The 23,409-nt window shown below is 37.9% G+C and overlaps 1 protein-coding gene across 2 annotated transcripts in view; it reads left to right on the forward strand.

Moving 5' to 3' along the window:
• The window catches only part of LARGE1 (LARGE xylosyl- and glucuronyltransferase 1), a 286,954-nt gene that overhangs the window by 85,187 nt on the left and 178,358 nt on the right, over positions 1–23,409 (forward strand). The window lies entirely within an intron of this gene.

Raw genomic sequence — 23,409 nt, forward strand, 5'->3', positions numbered from 1 at the left:
GCAACAGAAAACCTCCACCTTACTCATTTCTTTTCTGTGTTTTCTAATTTTTAAGTTGATCTATCCTATGCCATGTAAGATTGTACTTTTAATTAAAATTAACGTCTCATTTCAGATCTGCCCTTAGTGTTATTTAGAAGTGTTTAAAAAGGCATCTGTATGTGTTCTTGGGTGCTCTTTACACAACTCTTGTTTTTATGGACCTGTTATATGTATGGATGACATGGGCCACTGAGTCTGATTTTGGGACATGAAGTGGGAAGTGTATCTAGCTACGAGAGCGTGAAGGACCTACAGTACAAGTCAGAGTAATCTGTTTCTGGCATGGTTCTTTGCATAGTGGGCTTTGCTAGGTCACGGTCACTCAGCTGGCAGGCTTTCTTTTGTCCTGTGGCCCAGTGTGCTGCTGCTCCCTGGACCAGGGAACACACAGTGGAACCCAGTTTGTGGAATGTTGGACAGCGGCAGGACTCTGCTCTATGAAGTGTAAATGTAGCAGCAAAGAATTCTGTGAAATGTTTTATGAGCTCCTGATTCAGTTATATAAACACCTACATGGCCCAAACCTGCAAACTCATGAGGCTCTCTTCTTGCCTTTGTGTGAAGATTATTAGTTCTTGCCACTGCCTCTGTGGTTGTTGTGCTAGAAAATCAATGAATACCTGTATAAAATCTCTTTATATAAAATCAGTTTGAATACAGATCCCTCTGGGCAGTGGTGGGTTGATGTAGCTGGAATGTCTTTCTGTCAGGTGGAGATCCTCAAGTTTATAGGTACATTGACTTGCAGCTATATAACTAGCACTTTTTATAATCAGACTAGGAATAACCACTACTTTGCCTTTTAAATTGTCTATCATCTGATGAACTTTTTTTTCTGTCCTTGAAGGAGTTCAGCAGTGATACTTCAGTTAGGTGAGGTTAGAAAATGCTGGCTCTCTTATTTTTTTTTTTACTTTGTAGCTTTTCTTTCTTTCTTTTATTTTTTTGTTTTTGTTGTTGTTGAGATGGAACATTATATGTTTGGCAACAGGTGTGTTATTTTGGCAAGAGTAAAACAAGCTGTTCACCTTTGTAGTTATCTTAGCATGAGGAAAGGTGTTTTAGCCTTTTAAAAACTGTTCAAACACTACTTTACAGTCTGATCATTTTAAAAAGGCATTGTTTAAAATGTCAAGCTTCTTTCATGTAACCTTGGCTGATGAATTTGTGCTTTGTTTCAAAACAAAATTAGATTCCAATTTAATTTACAAGTAAGAACATGTAAAGATTTTCAGTGTGTATTACATATATTTTTGAATTAGTTACATGCCAGGTACAAATATTTGCTTATGCAAATTTATTTAAAATTCTGCCTTAATGGCCAGTAACTCTGTGAGCTCATTCTAGAATGAAACACTTATGGGATTCATGTTAAATTGGAAATACAAGGGATGCTGTCTGCATACCTGAAAACTAATGATCTGGCAGGCAGAACAGTACTGATTTTGTTTGATTTTTAAAAGCTGAGCAAATGCAGGCGTCACCTTTTTGCTTTTAGAAGAATATTATGCTGCCTTGTCGTAATGACTATTTTAATTGTGTCCACAATTGATAATGGCATGCTGCTTTAAAATCCTGTGTGTGTAGGATCCTTTGTTTTTACAGAGAGCTCAATACAAATCTTGAAATTTGCTGCTACATGGTATTTGAAGTGACTTAAAGCTCTCAGTGTGAATTAATTGTAAATGCAAACCAGGGAGCAAAGCCCATTACCTGTTAAGAAGCCTTGCACTGGAAATTATTTAAAGTTAGTAAATTTTTACGTTATTTTTCTGTATCTGTTTTCTTTTTCTTTTATTTTTTGGATGGAGTGTGATATAATTTTTGTTGGTTAAAAACTAAGGTCAGTTAAAATATTTATTTTACTGAATAATAGCTAGCATTTTCCTTAATTTGTGTATTTTATAAGCAGAAACTTAAAGCCATTTTGTCATTTTATCTGACTTCTTGTTTTGTACTCCACTATGGTTCACACAATTAACTTATGTTTTTAGCTCTGTGTATACTTGAGTAAAAAATGTCCCACAACAGCATTGTGCCTTGATTTGAAACCAGCAGGAGTGGAGAGTCCTCCCTGTCTTCTGGCACTGGTTTCTTTGGTTAACCACAGGCAGTGCTAGAAGTTTTCTTTTCAGTTCATCTGGTTTCAGATTCAAGTAAACAGTTCTTCTTATACTTTTCTCCACCAAGTTGAAGAAATTGTCAGTACTTGGTATCTTCATAGACACAATTATTCAGGGTGGAAGGGACTGCAGGAGTTCTCTTGTTAAACTCCTGCTCAAAGCAGCGTGGGCTTTGGGGCCACATGATATTTCTTAGGCCTTTATCCAGTCATATCTTGGAAACCTCCAAGTATAGAGACTACATCGACTCCCTGGGCAACTTTTGCCACTGCTTGACTGTCCTCAGGTGTAAGAGTTTCTCCTTATACCTAGTTTGAACCTCCCTTGCTTCAATTTATGTCTGATGTCACTCATCCCCTGACCATGTATCGCTGTGAAGAACCTGGCTCCATCTTCTTGCAGCTTGCTTGTAGGTACTGGGGGGCTGCTGATAAGTCCCACAGAGCCTTCTCTTCTCCAGGCTGAACAAGCTAAGGGCAAGCATTTCAGCTGCCGTGCAACCTGATAGCCATACGCTGAACTTCATCAGTTCTTACATTTGGGACGCTAAACCGGACACAGGGCTCCAGACATGGTCTAATGAATACCAGGTAAAGGGGAATGGTCACTTCCCTCATTCTGTTTGCTGTGTTCCTGTTGATACAGCCCAGTATGTCACTGGCCTTCATAACTATCCAGGCATGCTGCTGGCTCATGTTCACCAGGACTATATGTCCTTCCTAGCAGGACTAGTCCACAGCCTTTGCCATTATAAGATGGTTAGTCCTTTCCAGGTAGAGGGCTTTACTTTGTTCATTCCTCCAGCCTGTCTAGGTCCCCCTGCATGGCACCCTTGCCTGTGAGTTTATTGACTGCCACCCACAGGCTTGGTGTATTTGCAGTCTTGATACAGGTGAATTCTGATTTCACTTTTGAGTCATTGATATTGAAAGGACTATTCACAGAATAGACACTGAGGAACTCCACATGTAACTGACTTCCAGACAGAGCATGAACAAGTAACCGTCACCCTTTGAGCCCAACATTCCAGCTAGTTTTCCACCCATCTAGTAGTCCACCCATGTAGACTGCAAAATTCCAACTTGGATACAAGGATGCTGCGGGAGACCATATTGAAAGCTGTGCTGCATTCAAGGGAGATCTCATTTACTGGTCATCTTTTATTCACAGATCTACTCATTTCATCACAGAAGGCAGTCAGGTTGGTCAAGGATGATTTACCCTTGGTGAAGCTATGCTAATTACTCCCCTCTCAGGCCTGGGTATGTTTCTGTTTGAAGGTATTTACATATAGTAGTCAAATCACCTCTCAGTCTTTTTTTCACTAAGCTAAAAAGGTTGAGCCAGCTGAGTTGTCATAGCAAAAAATGTTGTGCTCTTTTTTTTGTATTCTTTTGCAATTTTTTGTTTGTACATTTCAGGGCTCCAGAATCAAATATCTCTCTTCAGTACTGGTATCTGCAGTGCTGTGTCCTAAAATTACGTGTTCTTGATGTAATTAGGAATTACATCATTACTCATCCATGTCTTTATATCTAAGAATCGAAGTTACTTATTAGCCATAGCATGGCAGTGGGATCACATTTAGAAAACCTTTAAAAGCTTTTTGTTAGTGAATCTGTAATATAAAATATACCCTAATGCAGTAAATTCCCATGTTCTGCTTTTTAAATAGTCTGCAGTTCTTTAGGACAGAATTTTGTTTAATTTTGGGTTTTGTTTCTATTTGTTACAAAGTCTGTTGCAGCCTGCTACTTCACAGCTGTCACTCAGATACTGCCAGTAAGACCCTTCCCTTGGAATATTCATTGGAGGTGGCATTACCCAAGCTGAGCAGCAACAGCTACTAAAAGCCTCATTAATCATGTATAAATGTCTATTAAGGTTATGAACTAGAATATTAAAGAGGATTTTGATTATTGTATAGCCTTTGAACGTACCTGGTTATGTTGTTGTTTTTAATAATGCACAAGGACAGCATAATTTCAGTTATCAGTTGCTTTGAATAAAAAAGCTAATTGTTCCAACATTTTTAAATTGCATTCAAAAGGCAAGGTAATAGAGTAGGAAGGGTGGAGTGCATTTAAAACAGGGAAGAGGAAATAAATAATATATGATGAATTTTCATTAGAAAGAAAATAGCAATTTCACTAACCAACAGTAGCTCCAGAAACAGCATCATTTTCCAAGCTATATGCAGCAGTTTGCTATCCCCTTTACCATGAAGGTCATGTAAAATGGAGGCTTGGAACTGTGATTTGACACATGCTCTCTAGATTACTGATTCCTCAAAAAAGTGTCCACTGTGGCTGTGTGGCCTCAGCAGATTCACGGTCACCTCCGTTTTGACAGGATGAAAATACACTTGCGTTGCTAGTTTCTGCATGGTGGATCCACTTGAGGTTGAAAGCCCTGAAGTGTCTGTGTAGTGCTCCTGTGTAGATCATATTTCACAGGAAAGGAAGAGTCAGTAATGTACCCTTAAGATGAAAACTTGGCAAGTTGTGTGAGATTATGTAGGTAGTCTGTGAGAGAGCGGGAAGTTGACTCTGGTTTTTATTAACTGCCAGGGTAATATTTTAAAAACAGAGCCTGCCTTCCTTCCTGGGACTTACTTCCCTGGGTTGTCCTCTTTTCACTCCAGTGCTGGGCGACCATCATTCTCTGACAGTACGTTTTAGTCCAAGTAATCTGTAGAGACATGATTGAAGCCAGAGTTGGGCAAACACCTCATAAAATACAATAAAGTGAAATGAAGGAAGGCTGCAAATATTCATCTTAGTATTTAAATGGCTTCACTTTGATGCTGTTCACACTCTTTGTGTGTATGCTTTCCATAAATATTCTAGTGAATATGTTAATTGGGAAGACTGTCTACAGAAACAATGAATATCCAGTTTTAATATTCATGCGAAGCAGATTTTGAAATCATATTTGTGAATACTTGAATCAGAAAACTGATTCTGGGAGTTCAGCTTTATCCAGTTATGTGCCAAAAGTTTATCACATGATCTATGTGTGTGATGAAAACTGCCTGAATTTTTAATGCGTGCAATAAGTTGCTCATAGGAAGAGGCAAACAAATAATTAATTGCTAAAATGTGTATCAGACACTTGCAACTGATGAGCAAACATCAGAAAATAAACCCTTCACAGACAATGATGTAATCAAAGGTGCAAAATCTAAAATTGCTTTTTTCATTATGATTCGCTCAGTTTGCCTGAATTTTATCTGCTGTGTGTCTCAACAGGATTAAACAAGAAACCTTATCCAGTGTCCATTTAAAGTAGAAGTTTCAACCTCTCTATTGATCCTGTCTTTTTAATAAAGTTCTGAGAAAAGAGGTCCTGAAAGGGTGCCTCTGCATATAATAAGGATGTTACTGTGATAGGTGCCTGAGCAGGTTTACAGGAGATGTGTTTTAGTTAAGATTGGCTTCATAGCAACCCCTTCATAAAGCTGCTTCTGTGTACATTTCCATTCTGGAGTAAATGGTGGTGATTTACTCCTCTCTTGTTATTTTCTGTCTTAGGAGATATGCAGAGAATTGTTACTTAAGCACCTCTATCTCAGCTGCAATCAAGATGCCTTCTTAAGTATGTCTACAGTTTTTACTTGGAGATCCTAGAAGAATAAAATAAGTCATGATAGTAAAGACCTCAGGCTTATGCCAAGTTTTGTTGCTTTATCCTGGAAAACTTGTCTTTCTATGAAACCCTTGTGATTTGGATATATACTGACCAAGTTTGGCTGAAGTATGCTGTTGACCAGAAGGTCACTGCTGTGAAAGCTGGGTCTGGTTCTCTGCTCGTCTTTAGCTTGCAAGTCAGTATCCCCACAATCAGTTTTTGTTTTACAGACATGAGAAACCTTATCTGACCATCATCTAAGAAAATAAAATTAACAAGTGAATGTGAAAAAAATAGAATTTTACTCCCCATTATATAAAGAAACAGTCTGCTCGTAAGCAGTGACTGGAAGTTTGAAGACGTTTCTGTTTCAAAATGAGAATGGCCTTAGAGAAGAATGTGAGCCAAAATACATGGTCATGAGAAGCTTTCTGGGGTCAAACTGTGGAGTTAGTGAGGGGTTTTTTTTCTTCTCAACCACTCTTTCAATTAAGCTAAATACTGACCATCCTGCAATACAATTTTATCCTTAACTAATAAGTTCCACCAAATAGCTCAACATCTAAATGCTGATGTCAGTGCTGTTTCTTCCTTAGCTTGCCAGGAATTCACATCATTAAAACAATATATTATCATTTCAGGAAATGCCATGAATCTTGCAACGGCCGCACTGCTCTTTTGAATTCCAGTACAGGACACACACGTTCTCTTTTGACACTCTTTTTTTTTAAGTGCATGCTTATTTGTTCATAAAAATAAAGCAAGCTGTGGGCTTACCTTCTTTCCTCTGTATACATTTCTTGATTGGATGGAATTTTTTGTGTTTCTAAACACATGTCTACCAGTTTTGTCTTGGCTTTCTTTTTCTAGTCAGCTCTTAGTTTGTAATTTCTCGCAGAAACATAAAGATCAGACTGAAAAGAAATTCTTTAAGGAGGAATAAGTTGCCAGTTTCTTTGAACAGCTGCTTACACTGAGTATCATCTGTGGGATTTCTCAAGGTTTTTGTTTCATCTTTGTCTTCCTCATTCTTTGAGCAAACTTTTGGGAAAAACGCAGCCTATAAAAGTTGAATTGCACAAAGGTGAACAAATTCCTTCCAAGAAAAAGGGACATCTAGATGCCTAAATCCTGTTAGGGCTGCACAGAAGACTAGCAGTAGGAGACCTATTCCCTGATTATTATTCTTTCTCTGTTTCAAAGATAGGTACTTGCTAACTTCATAGTAAAAAAACATTTTTCTGCAGAAAAACAGAAAAGCAAGATGAGCTCAAATGTCTTGTTTTTTTTAAAAAAGCCAAACCCCTAAGAAGTAGTGCTTTGCTTTTTAAATAAAATATGTAGTTTATAAGTACACCAGACCTTCTTTGAGTGCTGGAACTAATGTAGTCTGACTTGCTGTGATTCATGTCATGCAGCTGATTGATGTTGAAGTTGCTTTTCCCACAATTAGGGCATTTATAAAATCTGGTTCCCATATGGGTCTCCTGGTATGTAAATAAATCTTGAGGTCATGCTACAGTGTGTTTCTCTATGGTAAAATGTATAGCATCTCTCATCTCTCTCTCTCTGTTCGTTACAATTGTAGAAGCTTCATTATCTCTGACTTAGTTCCCTCTAACAATGTAATTTGAAATTAGCCAATGAGCTTTTGGGGGCAAAAAGGCTAGCAGGTCAACAAATCTATACGTACAGGATGAAAAAAATACTTGAAATATAAATGTTTTAAAAGATTGAAATGAAAATTTAGTATTTTGATTCTGGTGAATGTTTCAGTTAACAATTAACTGAATGACTGAACAATTAACTTATGATATTTGATTTTTGCGGAGGTGTTGTGTTTAAAATTTGTGGGTTTTTTTCAGATCAGGAAAAAGCTTGAAATCAGAATATTTCTTGTTAGACAACAAATTGCATCTGTAATGTCTTCTAGTACTTTTGAAACTTGTATTTTGAATATTTCTTTAGAAGTGTGTAGTACCAGAAGGAGACAGAGTCAAGTTAAAAATAAATTTGAAGAAGTATTTCACACATGTATGGTCATTCTTATGTTCTGCAGATAATGCTCTGGCATGGTTTAGGAAAAGCAACTGAGTGTGAAGGTTAATATCCTGATATTGGATGGATGTGGTTTAGGTATGCTTAGCTTTAGAATACCAGTATCTTCAACACATCTCTTTATTCCTTCTTTACCCTTTTCAAACATTTTTCATTCATGACAACCATTGAATTGTTCAGTTGAGTAGTTATTTCCCTCCCTTGAAGTTTTACCTCTCTTGTGTCGCTTTGCCTTCTGAAATTCTTGTTCTGAGACTTGAATCTAAGAGATTTTTTTTTAAAATGTACCCAGATATCCTTGGAGAATTGAGTGAAATGCACAGCTAACTTCAGAAACATGGGCTGACAGCAGTCATCTTGGTTCACTCAACTTTGTAGATACCAACAATAGGAGGAAAAGTTGATGACCTGGAGAATGATATGTTTTTAGCCTGAGATTCTCTTCCAATTTAACAATGTTCAAGCCATTTGAGGTATCCTGCTGTAACCATTTTTAATAACCTGTAGCATGACTGTCCTTCTCCATAGTTCTGTGAAACATGACTCAAAGTCCAGGATGTAAACATCAATGTTTTAAGCCTCCTTTTTTTTTTTTTCTTTATAATTTTGTTTAGCTTTAAAATTAGTAAATGTCAGAGTTTGCAGAGATCAGTAATTAGAGAGGAGAATTCAAAGTAGTGAAGTTAAAATTACAAAAAATGTTGGATTCATCACCTTTTCATAAGTTAAATTCACAGTCCATAACAGAATGTGCTTCTGTTTAGTATATTTACTTTTAAAAAAAAATTAAAGATAACAACTTATGGGCCTATGTAAAATATTTTACTGTCTAAATAAAGTGTTTCTTAATGAGATAATTTTCCAGTGAGCTTGAGTAACAGGCCTGTACCTATTCTTAAGAAGAGATGCATGAGCTTCTCTCTGCGTACTTATTCCTGAACTTCTGTACACCAATGTATACTTTCACCTGGAGCCGCTTACAAGATTGGATTTAACACATGAAGGACCTGAACTGGAAACCCAAAATGTTTATCTACAAAATAAACTGAAAGTGTGATTGTAGTACAGTCAGACCTGCTTGTGTTGGCTGTAATTGAGCTCTCACAGGTACTGTTCGAGGTAGAGATAGACCAGTATGAGAAGCAGAAGAAGCCTGGTCAGCTTGTATGCTGTTTTCTAGGCTGTAAAGCCTGGGCCCCTACATCTTCAAAGTGATTATTGTTCTTCCTAAGTAGATTAAAACCAGCGTATCTACGGCTGTTGATGCTACAATAGCATCTTCGTTTGGCTCTCTAGACATGGGATTGAAGTTGTCATGGTGTAGTTTAATATCAAAGAATGTTGCATAGTATTCATGTAATATATAGAGGATTATTTCTGGAGCTGAAATAAAGCCATAGCTAATAAGATAGAAATATTCTTATGCGCTGGAAAGGGCTTGAAGAAATTGCTGGGATAAAAAACATGAAAGAGCTATCTGTTTATTATGTGATTAAGTAGAGTAAAAAAACCCAACATCCAAAAGTAGTTGTGTTCCTCCCCACCATTTTCTTCCTTTCCTATTTTTCCTATTTTAACATTTATCTTTCCTTCCTTACGTGTCAGTACATCTCTCCTAGAGTAGTTGCAGCAGTCTTTTGTTTAATTTGTGTTTCAAAATGGAAAATTGGGTTTCAAAATTGGCGGATTCTCCCAAAACCCACACAGAACAGTTACTGATGTTGTCTTGGCTTGTGAAGATTTGTAGATTTTTACCATCAGAGGGACTGTTAACAATCAATGTCTCTAATATCTTGCATAGTGCGGGCTGTATTATATTGTAGAGTTGATAGAATGATGCTGGCTGGTAATTCCTGCATCTGATCCATGCCTTCTAGGTGCACCAAAGCTTTTCTTCTAGCCAGATTTCTGAACTTGATTTTAAAGCTGGTGGAAGATTCTAGCATATCTCTGAATAAATTATTCCACCTTGTTCAAAAATACATGCTTTAATCTTCGTCCAGATTTTTCTGGCTTGAAGGTAGGAAGTGAAAGATGTGTAGAGTAGATGAGGAAAAAATAATTTAAAAAGGATCATTTTAACAATTTCAGTTTTGTGTAAAATAAGTGATCATGACTATGACATATTGCAGTACATAAAATGCACTGGAAGAAATATCACCTTGAGAACTATAGATGAGAGTGCTACAGTGCTACAGTTACCAAAACATTCAAGTGTTTAGAAAAAGATAAATTTATAGGATAATTACTATCCTTACCATAGCTAATAGAAACTAGTTGTCAGGATGATCAGTTGCCATCCCAGGCCAGAAAAACTAATTTCCCAGCAGATTCTTTGTTTTGGGCTCCAGGTTGCTGTACCTTTACAGTTGTGAAAAATAACCCTTCGGAAAGGATCAAATCAAACACAGTTTCAACTGCAAGTTAAGAGTGTTTATTAAGTTTAAGAAACAGGATTTATTTAAGCACTAATTTGGCAACCAATTATTCATGAGATCAAGGTTTATCAACTTATACTTTATCAATCTTGTAATCTCGATTCTCCAAATATAACATGCAATCACTGTACAGTGTTTACAAGTTACCTTTACAGCATTAAGAAGCAGCAGATTTGTCTTCCATTTTTTTCATAGTATTAAGGCATTCTGTATTCTAGAATCGTATTGAACTAATACCACAGCTTTAATGTTTCACAATCAGTAAATTTCCTGCCTGTTACTGGATTTAATTTAACCTAACTCCATGATTTTGCTTGGTAACTTTAGCAGGAATAATGTTTTCAGATGAATTGGTGCTATAAAAGTCTGGGTTTTTATTATCTACTAATCAAACTATTATAATGTGTATCTCAAGTGATCTACACTGACTTTAACAGAGGTTTCTTTTGGTCTGAAAATGTAACGCACACAGAATGTTTTCTAGGAGTATTAACTGTAATGGATTTATCTATTTATTTCACCTCTTGCTTCAGTGCATTACAAACCCAAGGGTTTAAGGTAAAAATCTCAACAGAGAGGTTATATTTTGTAGAATATTCTTACAGGAACCAAGTATAAAAATCTGTCTGCACAGCTACACGTAATTATTGGTTTCCAAGGAACTCCAACTAACTCTCTTTAAAGCTTTGCCAATATACACACAGGTAAGTAAATCTGAAAATAACAATTATCTAACATATTTGAGTTGGGTGAAAGTATTAGTTGCTTGTTCACGTACACTTGAATGGCGATGTGATGAATTAAGTGGTCTTCCTGTAGAATGCAAATGCCTTTAACCAAACGATTGAAATCTACTATTTATCTCCTTTAAATTGTACAACTTTGTTTGCCGAAGAGCTGCCTGATAGTAACCTGACTTCAGAGCTGCTGATGGTGACTCTCAGCATCATTCTGAGTTTCTTGCTTTAGGAGATTTAAGAGCAAAATGTACCTCAGTTTTTTCTGTCTTTTTTTCCCCTCCCCAATGTTAAATATTCTCATATGCGCCCTTTCTCTTCAGCTACCATACTTGCACCTCAGTGATCTGATATTAATAGCAAAGATTAAGCAGTTTCAGCTCATCAGAGAAGAGATATTAATCATCATCAGGCCCAATGAGAAGTTTAATTTTCCGCTTCTCTTTTTTCACTAAGCTCTGGCGGCTGTCACTCGCACCGATGTGTGCGGGACATTTAATAATCTGCTTCTGAAGATGCATTTCAGTGGTTTCTTTCCTTTTATTTCCTCCGTCAATCTCAGTGAGTTTCATCATTGCAGGCTTTAATTGAAGACCACTGTCAGGAGATGGAAAGAAGAAAATTCTTCCTTGAACAAAGCTAGTTCAGGGACTTATGGTTTTTATTGTAGTCATGAGGAAGATGGATTAAATCAGGATATTGAAAACTATGGGAATTGTCATTTTGGTATGTGACTCACTCACTACCTGTTCCCTTCAAAAATGTCATCTCCTCCCTGTCCCCAGGTCCTGTTTGTATGCATTTACTTATTTGTGCCTCAGAAGTATGGTTAGTTTTGTGGTGCAATTCGAATGCGGAGTACACTGAATCAGGGGATGACAAGAAAGAATCCACATAGAAAACTTCATAAATCACACCAGTACAATTATACTGGCCTATGTCATTGTCATGGATAGCATTATTGCAGTGTAAGAATGCTTTTGCCAGCTCAGTTAAAACAGCTTCCAGAATGACATATGTACCAATAAAAGCAGTCGTGTGGGATACTATGCTGGTTGACATAGCAATAGCTCTTTAAAATGGCATGTCATCTTAGACTGGCACAAGCTTATCTTTAGAGAAGCCCTAAAGGTAACAAAATTCTTTTCTGAGACGATGCTACCACTGTCACCTGTTAACTACAATAAGACAGTGAAGTACTGTCTGTATAGATGTTAAAGTGCAATTTGTGTATCATCCCACCTATTTGGGGGGTTGTTTTATCAGCTTCTAAGTAGCTTTAAAAGCAGAAGGTCTCCATTAGGAGCAGCACGTTACATTACAGCTTTGTAAATCTGAGAAGAAAAGATCAGACTAAGACAAAAAGACACACAGGAAGCTGAAAAACAAAATGGTTAGTCTTCTGTATGTGTCAGATAGACCTCATTTATTAGATAGTGCATTTGTTGATTGAACAGGGATGTAGCTGATTAATTTGTACAGCACATGCTGTGAAAACACTTAAGTAAAATTTTAAGCAGTTTGTAATTGTGGATGCTACTGTGCTTGCTTTTGAGCCAGTGTTTCTCCTGTTTGAAAAACAGGCCCCCTAAAATTTGAAGAGGCTCAAATGGAGCACCCGAGAACTTTAACCCAGAATCAGTCATTACTTTTTAAAATCCCTGCAGAAAAGACAGCTCCCCAGCCTGATACTTTTTGTATGGGGGGGATTGATTTATTCCCTCTTGCCAGGAAGACTCTTGTATCACTGCATTTTTATTTTTTTATTTTTTGGCTTCCAAGAAGGCCTCTATCTATACTGCTTGCTTGGGATAAGCCTTGTAACTGCAGCAGGCCTCTAAGTGTTCTAGTGACGGAACCTTCCTGAGCTTTATTAAAAATGGCCTTTTAAAAAGAACTTTTTTGCTATCAATAGCCACTTTTCCACTTTGGGGACTGGAAACACAATAGGCAGTAAATCAAGGCAAAATTACATTAACTTAAAAAACCCTGCTACTAATGATTGCAATTGCTACTACTAAAGAAAGGGCAGAAGCCCCTCCCCCAACAAATCTACAACAATTAGTACTGTTTTAATTGGCATGATAATTTATTTTGCAGGTTGACTCAAGGGGCCCAGTTCTAAAATAATATTGTCAATGTGAAGCAAAGCATAATGGTATTTTTCTGGGAAAAAATGTTTAGAGCATACTGGACTGCAGTCTGTGAACACATCTGGTGTACAGAGGAGGATGAGATGTAATTTCCTTTGTATTTTTTTAGGGTAAGGTATTGATTGTCCTTTGAAACAAATTGTTTGGGAAAACATTTGCCTATTTAAACAGACTATTATTTTTTTAATAACTAAATGATCTTTTACCTTACATATCCAGGAGTAATAGGAAGATACTATATTATTTGGATATTGCTTAAAAATATTGCACCAAGGTCTGGTGGTCCTGGTCCTATTTTGTTATAGTTTGACTACAGAGAAGTAATGGAAAAATCTGAGCCATTTCTGAACAGGGGATGTGTGTTGGTTTTGCGTGGCAAGGTTTTGGTAGCGGGTGGGGGCTACAGGGGTGGCTTCTGTGAGAAGCTGCTAGAAGCTTCCCCTGTGTCTGATAGAGCCAATGCCAGCCGGCTCCAAGACGGACCCGCCGCTGGCCAAGGCCAAGCCAATCAGCGCCTCTGTGATAACATATTTAAGAAAGAGAAAAACAGTTAGAGAGAGCTTTTGCAGCCAGAGAGAGGAGTGAGAAGATGTAAGAACATCTGCAGACACCAAGGTCAGTGAAGAAGGAGGGGGAGGAGGTGCTCCAGGCGCCGGAGCAAGATTCCCCTGCAGCCCGTGGTGAAGACCATGGTGAAGCAGGCTGTCCCCCTGCAGCCCATGGAGGGAGGATGAGGGGGTGTAGCGATTCCACCTGCAGCCCGTGGAGGACCCCACGCCGGAGCAGGTGGAGGCACCTGAAGGAGGCTGTGACCCCGTGGGAAGCCCGCGCTGGAGCAAGCTCCTGGCAGGACCTGTGGATCCGTGGAGAGAGGAGCCCATGCCAGAGCAGGTTTGCTGACAGGACTTGTGACCCCGTGGGGGACCCATGCTGGAGCAGTCTGCTCCCGAAGGTCTGCACCCTGTGGAGGAGACTCACGTTGGAGAAAGCCGTGAAGGACTGTCTCCCGTGAGAGGGACCCCACGCTGGAGTGGGGGAACGATGAGTCCTCCCCCTGAGGATGAAGAAGCGGCAGAAACACCGCGTGATGAACTGACCGTAACCCCCACTCCCCGTCCCCCTGTGCCGCTGGGGGGGGCGGAGGTTGAAGCCGGGAGTGAAGTTGAGCCCGGGAAGATGGGAGGGGTGGGGGGAGGTGTTTTTAAGATTTGGTTTTATTTCTCATTCCTCTACTCTGTTTTGCTTAGTAATAAATAAGATGAATTCCCTCTCTAAGTTCGGTCTGTTTTGCTCGTGATGATAATTAGAGAATGATCTCTCCCTGTCCTTATCTCGACCTGTAAGTTTTTTTTTTTCATTGTACCTTTTCTCCCCTGTCTAATGAAAGAGGGGAGTGATAGAGCAGCTCTGGTGGGCACCTGGCACGTTTTGTGCTAATTACAGTTTGGTTGCAGAAAAGTAACATACTTGATTTAGGAGCTGTGGTGGAATAGAGACTCTGCTTAGAGGCAGACAAGAAATGAAAAGTGGTAAGATTATCCATGGTAATTTTAAGTAGTGCTTGTTGGAAGAACCAGATTTTCAGCGTGTGAGAGTAGGAATTGCAAAAAGAATGGGTGAAGATTGGGAGCTGTGTTTTTAGTGGGTCTCACAGAATAGATGTTCTGATGGTGTGGTGAAAACTGAGGATGTGAGGGTTTGACTAGGGATAGAGGAGCTACTGAATAAGAGTGAGGAAAGAACCAAGCTCAGGTGTTATTGTCACTTGTCATAAAGATTTTCTTGGTAGGAAGCTGAATTACAAATATTTTGTAACAATCTGAGTGGGGAGAGAAGACAAAGGGAAAGATGTGCATGCATTGCCAGTAGTGGAATATCGTAAAAAAAGTGGATTCACGTGGAAAAGAGAGGATATGAGTTCCATTATGAGAGTATCATTTGTCATAATACTAAAAGCAGCCTCACTGTGCCTCGCATTAAACTCATTGTATCTGAGCATCACATATGTGTGAAAGGACTCAGTATCATGGAAACATGTATGTTATCATCCATTCCAAATTATTCTTTTAGGTTTCAGTCTTTTGAAATTACAGTGAATTTTTGTATCTGAAATTCACTTTAAACATGAAAGCTACCAGTTGAACTTACAGATGGGTAACTGATATGTGGTAGTCATCAAGCGTGCGTTTGTGGATTTGACTGAATCAGTGTTGTGAAGTTGAAGGAAATCATTAAGAATTGTGAAGAGAGAATTTGCTGTTACAAGGAATACAGAAAAGCTGCCTATTTAGTCCTCTCAAGAGCAAATACAACATTGAATGAACAATATATTGAAGAGAGAGAGCAAAGTGATCCTGCAGGTGAGGCATTTTTGGTGATGGTGGATGGTGCAAAGATTATTTAAGGCTAATTTAAGTCTCTCTAGAACTCCCAGCACCTTCTTATTATCAGTCTAGCTCAAGAGCAGACGCTTTACATCATCAACCCCCCCCAGTAAGACAATTGTGGTTATGTGGTTGAAAACAATATGAAGAATAAAATAACTGACAGTGACTGGAACTTGATAAGGAAGTTGTATTCTGATTCTGTACTCTAATCAACAGTTCCAGTGTATCACAAAATAACTGTTTTCTATGCATATATAAAAGGACAGGTATACTTCTGGATGCTGAAACTTAAGGAAGAAAAGAGACTGAACTGAAAGAGTCAACATTGTCATTATTTCAAGATGGCTGGTTGAACATGAGATAACAGCTGTGAGACTGCAGAATACAGGCAAAATCACATGCCTACTTAATACTATTGATTATTTGTCTCCAAAGAAAACAGCAGAATGTTGTTACCAAGTTGATGGAGATGTCAGCCAAAGATACAGGAGAAAAGAGGAGGTCTTGGCTGCTTCTTCAGATAGCAAAAATAGGGTAAAAAAGATCAGAACTTCACAAATGCAGTAATATGTAAGTTGTTTGAAATATTTTTTCTGAAGATGTTTGTTGAGAAAGAGGTGTATCTTAGTACTGTCCTAAAGCATATGGTGGAAGGTCAAACGTCTTCCCTAGCAGTTTAAAGAGTGAAAAGCTGATAAATAGTGAAATTCTCAGGAAGATGAGGGCTGCACATTTGTATTCAATGCTGCAAGCTGACTAGACTTTTCATTGCATACAGAACTGGATTTGATCTGAACATCACAAGTTACAGCCTTAAATTGCAGCAGTGGGAGATTTAGGTAGAGGTTGACGGGAGGAAGAGCAGCTCTAAACATAAGGAGCGTGAAGTGTCCTGATAGATCGCGAACAGGAATTGTGGAATCTCCACCATGAGATTTTTTTAAAGCAGGACAATACAATAGCAAATTAAGTTCAGTGTTTGTAAGCATAAAGTAAGGCACATTGGGAAAGAATAATCTTAATACACTATAGTGGACTCTTAGGTGTTTGACACTGCTCTGGAACTAGATCTTGGATTTTTAATAAATATTCCTAAGAAAGCTGAATTTGACACTGGAAGGTAGTAGGTGATATATATATCAGTAGCCACAGGTAAAATTTGGTAGACCTTGCTAGTTACTAGAATGGGAGACTTAATTGTATTTTCCATTCCTTTACCAAATTGAGAGCTTTCTAAATACACAAGGCAGGGCAGAGCTTTTCAGATGAACATATACTGTTAATACCAAGACAAATGTTTTTTATCATATCAACAATACATTTAGGATGGAAATTGGAGGAAAATATCTGTTCATCAGATCCATACACTTCTGGTACAGCCTCTCAGTGGGATTGATGAAAGGCAAAAAGCTCTCACTAGTTCTAAGGCAAAACTTGAGCTGTTTAAGAAAGGGCTTACATGATATATCAGCATGGCACAACTGGGCCTTAGCTCCATAACTGAAAAGGTCCCTTCTAATCCTATGTGATATCTTTGCAAATATATTCCCTTTTTGCTTCATGGAACCCTCTTGTGTTCCACTGAACAGGCAATAATCTCCTTTGCTAGAGAAGGTGTATTATTTGGAGACAATGTTTTGGCTTCTTCATGATTTTAAAACACCATTTTTAAGGATTAAAGCAGCAGAGCTGATTGTTTAGTGGGTATTACTTGATGAGGTAATGACGCTTTCTTTACTAAGTACTTTTTGATCTACTGATGAAAAACACTATACAGGCTAGGTAATATTATTGTTATTATAATGGAGTGTTGGGGACTAATTAGTTACACCAACCTTTTTAGGCAAAGAAGTGTTGATGGAGAAAAAGGAATGCTGTTAAGCTTCAGGGAAGGCTGCTTGCAAGTCTTCTTTTGAGTGACAGTCTCTCTGTGTAACCTGAGCTACTCAAAGCACTTGTGTGGGAAAGTGGATTTCTTTCTAAGTGGGTGGTTCAGGGAATGCAATTTGTAAAGAAACACACAACACGTATTGAAAAAGCTCTGATCCACCTGTTATTTCTTTGCCTGGCACATTGATTTTCCTTCCTGTCCTGAAGGATACAGAAGTGTTCTGCAAAATACAGACTTCATCCTGAGAGATGCTGAGAACCTGTAGCTCCCAATGACTTAGATTTTATTTGTGGGGAGTTGGCATCCGTCATTATCAAACATAAAAAGCCTTTTGGAACCATTGCACCGACAGGAAAGGTTAGGGTTTGAGGAGTAACATTGTAACACACTGACACAGCAGGAGGAATTTTAAAGAAAGTATGGTTATTATATTCATATTTGACCAAAACACAGGGGCAAACAGCAAAAAATGCAGTGAGATTGTTAATAAGTGGCTATGATCTCTCTTCAGAGCATGCCCAAACCCCATTCAGTCATAGTGACTGAACATGCTGTGGCTAACCGGCTCTCTACATAGTACATGCAGCTTTTCTTAGGTGGAATCGCATTGTGTCTTGTTTATCCCAACTTGCATTTATAAGAGATAGGTCACCTGTCCACTGATGTACTTTCCATATGGTTTGGTGCTTATTCAAGTCAAGTGGCCCTAAAGCCTAGACTCAGGCCCATCTTTACTTGCATATTTTTTTTTCACTCATGGTACTAAATTTACGTTGTCCAATTCTATAGATCTTTAACAGAAAGAGAAGGTAGATCCTTTGAAGTATAATTTATATTATGTACGAAAGTGATTAGATGGAATCAGCTTCCTTTTGGACTCACCTCCCTTTTCATATGCTTTTTCTCCTGCTCATCAAATGATTTTTTTTTAGCACTGCAAAGCTATTCCATGTATAGGAGAATGAGTTGGAAACTATTCTTAATTGAATATCAACAGAATTACTAGCAGCATTCTGATGAGCAACTCTTTTTATTGTTGTTGGGGAAAAATAAAAATTCTTTTACTTTTGTGATGCAGGTTGAGTTTTGGGTATTTCTAGTTGCTGAAACTAGTTTGTATGTAAGCCAAATTGCTGAAACGGTGATTGAAGATCAAAAAGCATTTATAAAAGTATGTGTAAGTATGTATGTGTAAAATGTGAAGATGTTTGCCAGTTGTCTTTGAAAGAAAAGTCACTCCCATTTAAAACTGGGGTAAATAAAATCTTATTTTAATTGTTTATTTCATTATTATTTATAATATATTCTGTATGTAGTGTTTTAGAAAGCTGTTGATGAAATCTAGTCTATGAGATCTAAATTTGAAACTGGATAAGCACAAATAAGGTATTTATTCACACATATACCTTCAATAACCTTTAAGATACAAATTAAACTATACAAATCTTTTATTATAGTTTTTCAAGATTATGACATGAATATGACAAATCAACTCTTTTGATAAAATAAATATGACTATAGAAAGGTTAAATGAAATCAGTATTTTTGAGAGTTTGAATGTTCACAGGGAAGCCATCCAATCTTTCAGCTTTAATACTCTTACATTCTAATAAACTTAAGGCTGTCTTCAAAAAAACAAAAAAAAGTTTCTCTATCACTAATCACACAAAATTAAATAGCTCACTCTTTCTTCTGCTTGACATTTTACATATGTGGAGATTGTCTTGAAACTCTTGGAAAGAGTACTAGATTAGAAAAAGGCATCCTGTAGTCTAGATATGAAAGAAAGAGTTCAGGAGATCCATCAAGGCTGTTACTAGGATAAGCAGAGTAATTTGAGCACCATAATTGTTGTTATCCAGAGAAGTATTTGAATACCTGTGTTGATCTTTCAAGTTTCTTTTACATGAATGGAGAAATATTTCCTGGTTTCATATTTTTACGTAAATACAGCTGTGTGGGAGAACTTCTATTTAGCCATCTCTTACAGACAGTTGTGCCTAATGTCTGTAGTCTCTCATTTCTCTGCCCCTAATTCCTTGCTGAAGACTTCTTATTGGGATACTATACATATGTTTGGCTTCACAGTAGGCTGTCACAAGAACAGTTCATCACATAAGAGAAAAAACATTTAAACACTCAGCTGCACTTTTGAAGTTAGTGGTTCCCCTTTCTTCCAGTTTGTTCTTTTCTAAAGGACACGCTGCATGGTCACTCTGACCACCTCAGCTTGGTGGACAAAATTGAAGGCAATTTCCAAACATCTATTTTATTGAGAATTCTTAGTAGTTACTGTGGCTCTTGTTGCTTTCTTACCTTGCTTGCTGGTCTATTTTCATGTAACAATTTCTCTTCTCATAAATGATGAAGGTAAACTCTTTTCTATCTTTTCTATCTGGTTTTCCTACTTTTGCCATCTCTTACTGCATCACAGCCTGTCACTCTGCCATGCTCTGTTGCTCACTTGTATGCTCATTCGTACTCCTGGTTTTTCTTTCACATTTACGCTTGGTTACCCTCTATCACTTTCAGCCTCACTCAGTCAAAATCCTGTTCCTGTTTCCCTCTTGCACTTGCACTGGTTCACACATCCCTCACATTCTTTCGCTTTCCTCAGTGTTTTCACACCTTGAGCCCTTTTAAGCCTTTTGTGTTGCACTTCTTTTTCGTGCTTCATTTCACTCTGGCTCTCTGTCACACATGTTCAATTTTCTCTACTTTATCACAGAATTCCTGGGGGTATATTTGCAGTGCTGACTAGTGGGAATAAGGGCTACTATTCTAGTATTTCTCTAATAGTCTTTATGTTCCTCGTTCAGCACCAACGATGATGTGATCAGAAAATTTTAAGCACTGCAAGTTTCCTTCCACATGTACATCATTAATTTTCTCTCTTTTTTTCTTTAAATACATAATCCTATTTCCTTCCTCTTTTTAAAATTGATTTTCACTACAAAACCAATTTTATTTTGAAGATACAAAGCCAAGCAAGATTGTTCAGCAAAGTTATAATGCGTTCTGTGCAAAAGTCCCAAGGAGCCTGGAAATGGAGCTAAAAGAGAAGAGTTATCCTCCCAGTTATAACAGACAAGATCCAATACGGCTTAGACGTTCCTTTCTATACAACAGTGACATTTCAGAATGGAGAAGTCATGTAAACCAGTTGTGCACAGTTCGCCTGTCTATTGCTTTCCAGTGCTGTATAGTCTACTGTACCTGCTTAGCTGTGCTTAACATAAAACTCCCACTGGCTGCAGTTTCTCTTACTGTATTGGGACTCCTTCTTATCTGATAATTAATTATCCTCTTTATGAGTAAATTTCTCCTAACCAACTTTCTGTTCTTTTTTTCTGTAACATACTCTTCTGCTGTATAGTTTTCTTGCATCTGGTTTATTTGCACACACTTAAATGCTGGTTAGGACCATTAACATTTAGGGCTTCCACTGAGGAAAATGTGATTTGAAATCAAACAGGCAGCCAACAATAACTAGAAAAGTACAAGATTTTCAGATAGTTGAAAGTTTCTTCACAAATCCGTGCCCTGCTTCTCTCTGTGTAGGGTTCATAATTTAGTGTGTTGGGCTAATGCCTCCCTGAAATGGTGGTGTTACTGGAGGGTGTTTGTACTTAGTGAGCTACTTGCTAGACAGTTTTAGCATTATTTCACTGTAATGCGACTAGGAAGCAACAAGAGGCAAGACATGAAATAAGAGGCAAGAAGCTCTCTCTTGTTCAGTCATTTATGATAGCATCCCAGACTTGGGAAGGGGTGGGGAGAAGAGGTGTTAGGAGGAGAAGAGATGTTTAGATGTTGCATAGAAATAAGCAAAGCAATTAATTCATTCTGACAGGGTAGCAAAACTCAGAGTATGTCTACATTGCCTTTAAACGCACAGTTGGAGTACAGCTGTTGCATATCCAGCACGTTCACTGCTGTTGGTACTGTGGCAGCATGGATATTTTGGGATTCTGTGTGCAGCCTGAGCTCATACAACCTCACTGTTGCCAGTGTCTGAACTAGTTAATGAAAACATTTCTGGTGTGTCTGCACTTCAGAGCTGCCGTGACCCATCACCAAAGTTACAGATACAATGGTTAGTGTGATAGGAGTAGGGGCAAGATGGGAGGCTAAGAGTAGAGGAACTGGAAAAAAAAACAGTGGAGGAGAACAAAGGCCTTTCCAAGTGATCTGAGCCACTGATCCATACAATTATGTCCTGTCTCTCAGCCAGCACCTGCTTGTTTCCAGGAAGATTTGGATCCACTGCTGGTAAGCACAGAGAGGCCAATTTATCTCGTCTCCTACCTCCTAGTTCCTACTGTCAGAAGTTTGCAAAGCCTTGGGGCAAAAGATTCAACAGAATTCCCAAATTATTGATTAGTAATTATTGGGGTAATTACTCTTAGTGATTATAGGGCATTATTTTGATATCTCTTTGTAGTCAAAGTAGAATTTTGGAAGTTTGAAAAGCAATTTGATATTGAAGACACTTACCTACAGATATGTCCATTTTTCTACAGTGACAAAAAGAGTATCTTTTTGAATGATGGATGTTTAAATACATTATCAGAGTTTGAAGCGCATTCTACTTTGGAAACAGGGATTGAGAGAGGGAAAATGTTACTCCTCATCTCTAATGTTTTCCATTGCATCTTGGGTGGTTTGAATTGCAGGTAAGGCCTGTGTGGCAAATGTCTATCCAGAGCAGAAGTGCATCTTGCCTGAGGAATAATGAGTAATTTGGGCTTGACAAATGGCAAGCAAAACTGTGTGCATGTTGTGCCACAGCTGCTAACGGGGAGATACTATGTACAGGTAGGAAACAACCCTAAGTGTACTGTACCAGAAATGTCAGAAGGACGTAGTCTGCTCCTGGCTTGAGATCTGGTTTGGTTATAGTGGGAATTCTCCCTGGCAGCTGCACAGCGGTGTGAAACACAGCTACTTCGCTGCAGAGCCTGACGGAGGATCCCCCTCCTTCCCACAGAACCTGCCAGCTTTCTTCTGCATCTCTTTCCGGCATGTTGAACCCAAAAATAGACATGCGGCAAGACATCAGGTTGTAGAGAGAGATGACTGACATCTGTGTATTTGTAACTAAGGTTTTCACAAGTCAGTACCAGTAAAAATGTAACTTTGTTTGTTGTTTATTTCCAAGTCTGTAGCATCAAATGAGTGTAAAACTTCTGGAAGGGAATGAGTTACCAGCTCACTGGAGGCAAGGAAGGGAGGACATTGAGATACATTTTACCACATAAATCAAAGTGGACCTCTCAATTTTCTTGAAATTTATCAGAAAAGAAAATTCAGTACTTTTTTTTTTTAACCAGTTCCATTCATTTCTTTAACGAGTATTTGAAAATCTTTAACCTTCAAGGGTAATTATTCTCTAAGTCTTATCCATTCTTTCCATTTTGTAGATATTTTTCTTCCTTTAAAAAAAAAAGAAAAAAACCCTGATTAATTATAAGAAGATGGATACTTAACTGAGCTTCAGGCTTCTTGGTGAATCCCAACCTGAAGCTGATAAATGTTATCTCTGGCAATTTAAAGAGTTTTCTTTTAATGGAGTTTTTCAAAAATGGAGATATGTTAAAAAATTTGCAAGACAAGGTGATACATAACTGTCATGAATGGATTAAACTCACCCATAGGAAAGCTTCATTACATACCCATTTTCAATATCAGAAAAATAAATAAAGATTATATCTATCTCTGTGTGAACAGAAAATCTTTCTCTTTTTTTAGTCTGTAAAATAAGAAAATCTAATAGTAAAATCACAAAAATAGGCAGAAAAAGAATGAGTGTAATTCCTCAAACTTTTAAATATTTTAAACCCTCTCCATTTCTAAAGTTTTAATAGAATTTAATTTGACTGATGGTGTCTCTTTGGCTAGAAAAAACTATCATTTACAGTATTGCCAATCCCAAATGTCCTAATATCAT

The sequence above is a fragment of the Balearica regulorum genome, chromosome 1 (assembly GCF_011004875.1).
Source record: "Balearica regulorum gibbericeps isolate bBalReg1 chromosome 1, bBalReg1.pri, whole genome shotgun sequence".
In the NCBI taxonomy this organism is placed as follows: Eukaryota; Metazoa; Chordata; class Aves; order Gruiformes; family Gruidae; genus Balearica; species Balearica regulorum.